General features: G+C 43.2%; 1 pseudogene; it reads right to left on the bottom strand.

Moving 5' to 3' along the window:
- Positions 1-603: 603 nt before the first annotated feature.
- LOC102854592 lies at positions 604-2,657 on the bottom strand (annotated as a pseudogene).
- Positions 2,658-6,310: the final 3,653 nt, after the last annotated feature.

Genomic DNA, 6,310 nt, shown 5'->3' with positions numbered 1-6,310 from the left:
TACAGAATAGGACAGGGTTTAGCTCTGTTGTTCACAGGGTCACTATGGGTTGTACTCGACTTGGTGGCACCGAACAGTAACGTTTGACTCAAAGTTGAGCAGCACATATGAGTTGTCTTCCATGTTTAAATTTAATGATGGTCTATTATCTTGGACTTTCCAAAACTCTTTAATAAAAAAGTAAGCCTGGCCATTTTTGTTTCTGAGTTTTGTTGCACATGTTACTCCAGTCTCACAAGGACATTCGACAGAGCCCTTCTCGAGGGACCAGAAGAGGTAGCTGGCGCCATCCAGTTCTGTGGTCTCAGGGTCATGGAAGTTGAGGTCTTCATGGTTCATCAGTCCTTTTGGACATATTGTGTCTTTTTTTTAAGGTGCCAATTTTAAATACATCTTTATTTGAGACATTGAATTTTCCACTTACAATACAGTGGTAATAAAGTACAATGATATTTTCTTTCCCTATGCACATTCCATATGCAAGTATGGAATGCCCAGAAATTTAGTCTAGCAATTTAGACTTTGCAACTGCAGTGTGCTACAAATTTGAGTCCTTCAAAATATGACTGTGGAATAATGAATGGTTGAAGTATTCCGATTGGTTTAGTCAACCTCTTCAATGGTGGGTCCAGACAAGGCACAACCAGATGGAAGAGCTCCACCACCAGGGAGGCCTCCAGGCATGCATCCAGCACTTCTGGTACAGCTTGGTGATGAGGAAGTTGCAGACTTGCCCCAGTTCCTTCATGCCTCCAGGCATGCCTCCAGCACTCTGGTACAGCTTGGTGAGGATGACTTACAGACCTCTAGTTCCTTCATGCCTCCAGCACTCTGGTACAGCTTGGTAATGATGGCGCTGCAGACCTTCTCCAGCTCCTTCTGCTGATGCTAAAATTCCTCCTTTTCTGCAGTCTGAATCTTATCAAACCAGTTATTTCATTGCACTTGTCAAAGATCTTCTGCTTACCTTCATCATTGATCTTTCCTTGAAGCATTTCATTTTCAATTATTGCTTATGTATATTAAATGCATAAGACTTGAGGGAATCCTTAGATGACACCTCTTTGCGTCTCATCTTCAGCTTTGGACTTATCAGCCTCCTGGACTATTTGTTCAATGTCTTCTTTTCTCAAATGGCTCTTGTCATTGGTGATGGCAATCTTGTGGATTTCCCCCCAGTACTCTTGTCAACAGCAGAATCATTAAGAATACCATTGACATCAATATCAAGGGTGACTCCAGTCTGAGGAACACCATGTGGTGCAGGTGGTATCCCAGTGAGTTTAAACTTGCCAAGCAGGCTATTATCTTTGTTCATGGCAAGCTCACCTTCATAGACCTGGATGAGTACACCAAGCTGGTTGTCAGAGTAGGTTGTGAAGATCTGCGTCTACTTGGTAGGAATGGTTGTATTCCACTTGATCAGGACAGTCATGACTCCGCCAGAAGTTTCAATACCAAGGGAATGTGGAGTGACATACAGGAGCAGCAGATCTTGGACATTTTCAGATTTGTCTCCAAAGAGAATGACCGCCTGGACATCTGTCCCACAAGCAACAGCCTCATTTGGGTTGATATTCTTGTTCAATTCCCTTCCATTAAAGAAACGCTGAGGAAATTTCTGAATCTTGGGAATTCTGGTAAAAACACCCACCAGGACAACATCATGGATCTGTAACTTGTCCAGCTTGGCATCCATCAGGGTTTTCTCCACAGGGTCCAGAGTGCCACAGAAAGGATCAGCATTCAATTCTTCAAAGTGGGCTCTGGTAATGGAAGTGTAGAAGTCGACTCCCTCATACAGAGAATCAATCTCAATACTGGCCTGGGTTCTGGAAGAAATTGTGCCCTTTTCACACTCACAAACAATGCTGAGGCATCTTACAGACTTCTTGTTTTCACTTATGTCCTTCTAATGTTTTTGCTTGAACTCTGCAATGAAATGGTTGACCATTCAATTGTTAAAATCTTCTCCACCTAAGTGAGTGTCTCCAAGCTGTAGACTTGACCTAAAATATCTCATCTTCAATAGTGGGTATTGACACATCTAAAGTGCCACCTCCTTAGTCAAAGATCAGCACTTTCCTTTCAGCACCAACCCTTTTGTCTAAACCATAAGCAATAACAGCGGCAGTTGGCTCACTGATGATTTGGAGGACATCAAGACCAGCAATGGTTCCAGCATCTTTGGTAGCCTGGTGCTGGGAGTCATTGAAGTAGGCTGGTACAGTGACAACAGCATTGGTAACAGTCTTCCCAAGGTAGGGTTCTGCAATTTCCTTCACCTTTGTGAGAATCATAGATGACACCTCCCCAGGATAGAAACTTTTGGTCTCTCCTTTATATTCTACTTGGACTTTCTACCTGCCTGCATTGTTCACCACCATGAAGGGTCAGTGTTTCATATCAGACTACACAACAGTATCTTCAAAGTTTTGTCCAATGAGACATTTGGCACCGAATACCGTGTTGGTGGGATTCATTGCAATTTGATTATTTGCCGCATTGCCAACCAATTGTTCCATATCAGTAAGTATGACATAGATAGCTTGGAGTGATCCAGTTGCCTTGATGATCTCCACTTTCCTGTGCTGGAAGACCCCTACACAGACGTAGGTGGTGCCTAGATCAATACCAACCACAGTGCCCTTGGACATGGTTGCTCAGTGAAGGTCGCAGGTGGTGAAGAAAGAAAAGTGCACCTCAAGCTGCTGCTGAGATAAATGAGTTCATTGTTTCTGTACATTTTGCTTTTTCTCTCTAGAATGGGAATCCCAGAACACTTGATCATGCCAATGAGAAACCTATACTTGGAACAGGAGGCAGTCATCAGAACAGAGCAAGGAAATACTGCATGATTCAGAATTGGGAAGGGTGTATGGCAGGGATGTATCCTATCTCGATACCTTTTCCAACCTATATGCAGAACAGATTATCTGGGAGGCTGGGATGTGTGGGGAGAAGTGTGACATCAGGATTGGAAGGAAATTCATCAACAATCTGTGTTATGCTGATGACACAACCCTGCTTGCTGAAACTGAGGAAGACCTGAAGTTTGCTGCAGAAGGTCAAGGACTGCAGCCTTCAATATGAATTGAGGCTCAACATCAAGAAAACAAAGACTCTCACCACTGGACCAATTGGCAGCATCAGAATAGATCATGAAGTGATTTGGATTGTTAACAGCTTTAGATTCCTTGACTCCACAGTCAACGCTCTTGATACCAGCAGCCAGGAAATTAAAAAACATATTGTGATGGGAGTCTACTTTTAGGGACCTTTCAAAAGTACTGAAGGCAAAGGTGTCACTCTGGAGACTTAGGTGTGCCTGATACAGGCCATGGTCTTAGCAATCACTTGCTATGCATCAGAGAGTTGGACAATGACTAGGGAGGATAGAAGGAGAATTAATGCCTTTGAGCTGTGGTGTTGGAGAAGATTATTGAATATACCATGGTCTGCAAAGAAAACGAACAAGTTAAACCAGGCTGTTCCTTGGAGACAAGGATTCTGAAGCTTCGTCTGACATACTTTGGACATGTTGCAAGGAGGGATCAATCCTTGGAGAGGGACGTTATGCTTGGGAGGGTGGAGCAACAGTGCAAGAGAAAAAGACCCTCTATGAGATAGATTGATTCAGTGACTGGGGTAATGCGGGGTAGGTGTGTTGGAGACAGTGAGATTGGTACAGGATAGAGCAGGGTTTAGGTCTGTTGTTCATAGGGTTGCTATGGGTCACAGGTGCCTCAGCTGCAGATAACAACATCTCCCTTCTTCAGTCTGTATAGGTAAAGACCGATAGTTGCATCTAACATGGCTGCTAGCAAGCTTTTAAGACTCCTGTTGCTACTAACCAAAGTAGTGGGACATGTCTTTGTGGACTATACTTTTTGGATATATGTAGTGATGTTAAGCAAGCTCTGGTGGTGTGGTGGGTAACAAGTTGTGCTGCAAACTCAAAGGCTGAACACCTCTGGTGGTTTGAATCCAGTAACAGCCCTGAAGGGAAAAGGAAAGCAGTCTTCTTCTGTTTGGCTTTGTAGTCTCAGAAACCTTACGGAGGGTCAGTAAGAGTCAGAAACAATTCAACTGCAGTGAGTTGAAGTGGGTTGGGTTTTTTAAAAAATTATTGTTATTTTTGTTTATTTGTTTGTTTTAGTGTTTCTAGACTCCCACTGATTCAGGCCATGGTCTTCACAATTTCTTACTTTGCCTCAGAGAGTAACAATGACTAAAGATGATAGAAGAATCAATACCTTTTGAGTTGTGGTGCTGGAGAAATATATTGAACATACCATGGATGGGCAAGAAAATAAACAGGTCTGTTCTGCAGAGGGTGAAACCAAGCTGCTCCTTAGACTAGAAGACTTTTTTTGTGTGTCCAAAATTTTTTTTATTAATTTCAGTGAACATTTACAAAGATTTTGGATTTCCATTCATTCATTGTTGCACTTTTCTCCCAGTCCACCCCTGCCCCACCCCCAGTTCACTCTTCTCCTTGAAAAGCAAAAGAAAAACTCCTTCATTGGGAAAAGAAGATTTTAAAGCTTCATCTCACATACTTTGGGCATGTGGCCAGGAGGGACCGGTCCTTGGAAAAGGAGATTAGCTTGGAAGGGTGGAGGGACAGTGTAGAAAAGGAAAACACCAGATGAGATGGATCGACATGGTAACTGAGGTAATGGGGGTAGGTAGGGTAATAGTGGCAAGTGAATCAATGACAATGAGACTTACTCTGTGATAGGGTGGGGTTCAGAGCTGTTGTACATAAGATTGCTATGAATCACAGGCAACTCGATGGCACATAACAAGTCTTCCACTCTCAGTAACCCGCTGCTAATGCAGAATAGAACAACCCCATAGATAGAAACTGTAATCTTTACAGAATTGCAAATTGCAACATGTTTCTCCTACAATGCAGAAAGCCTAAGGGGCTCCAAATACTGACCATTACAGCCAAGCCTTGTGCCATGAGAGCATCTTAAGATCGTTCATAGAAATAATGATTTTCATATAGTGCTTTGGGTTATTTGAAAGAACTTCTGAGGACCTCAGCCTAATGAACAGATTCACCAAGCCCTACCTAGGAGCCCTTGGACCTTGAAAATCATTCTGTCAGTATACTTCTTACCCATTTCTTCTATGACATTCCAGTAGGAAAGCTCTGTCATGAAAGGTCACATCTATTGTAAGAGGATTTTTAGTTAAACATTTTTATGTAAATCATTTATAGCAGAAACATAAGTAAAAGAAGAAATTGCATCCCATTTTTAGGGATGGTACCTTTCATTTCTACAAAAACCCTTAAGAATATCATTCAATAAAATGAGAGTGCAGATGGTGATGGCATTAAAAATGCATACCTCTTTCCCAATTCATGTAATATGTGTGTCTAGTTGATTCCAACTCATAGCAACCCTCCACTGGTGTTCCAAGGCTGTTAATCTTTACCTAGATGTGAGAAAAATAGCCTGCATTTCTCCTGTAGAGCACTTAGTGGACTGGAACTGCTGACCTTTCAGGATCAGCAGCCCAAACATAATGCACTACACTGCCTGGGATACTCCTGCTGCTCTGGTGCGCTCCTCGCCTCACCTCGTCTCGCCCTTTCCCTTCTCCCTCTCTTTTCTCTCTCTCTCTCTCTCTCTCTCTCTCTCTCTCTCTCTCTCTCTCTCATTGTTAAGTGTCCTTTAGTCAGAACCAACTCATAGCTGATTCTACAGCACATTTTCAGAGGCTGTATTAGCACATGAGGAGATGACCCATATATCTCTCTCTCCCCCTCTCTGTTTCCCTCTTTGTCTACCTCTCCCCGCCCCCCTCCACACACATGGACTTTTACTAAACACCATTGGATCAACGTTGACTCACAGTGACCCTTTATTTAGGACAGTGGAGAGGCCTCCTAGAGCTCTTAAACTGCTAGACACATTTTGGAAATTATTCATTTTCGTGCTTAAGCACCCTAACTTTCCATCAACCCCACTTTCTATTTATACATAGAAAATGGTGACAGGGCTAAGTTATGGGAAACCAAAGGCATGGTGTTGTTGTTGTTATGTGCCGCCGAGTCGCTTGCGACTCATAGCGACCCTGTGTACAACAGTCCTAAACTCCGCTCTGTGCGGTGCCAATCGCACTGTCTCTGACACACCCATAGCAATTATCCCAGTCACTGAATCAATCCACCTCATAGAGGGCCTTCCTCTCCTGTGCTATCCCTCCACCCTCCCAAGCATGATGTCCCTCTCCAAGGACCGGTCTCTCCTCACAACATGTCCAAAGTATGTTAGACGGAGCCTCAGAATCC

This window comes from Elephantulus edwardii, unplaced genomic scaffold (genome assembly GCF_000299155.1).
Source record: "Elephantulus edwardii isolate Elephantulus edwardi_28Jun2011 unplaced genomic scaffold, EleEdw1.0 scaffold00007, whole genome shotgun sequence".
Lineage (NCBI taxonomy): Eukaryota > Metazoa > Chordata > Mammalia > Macroscelidea > Macroscelididae > Elephantulus > Elephantulus edwardii.
The sequence above is the reverse complement of the archived record's forward strand: the minus strand, read 5'-3'. Positions and strand labels throughout refer to the sequence as shown.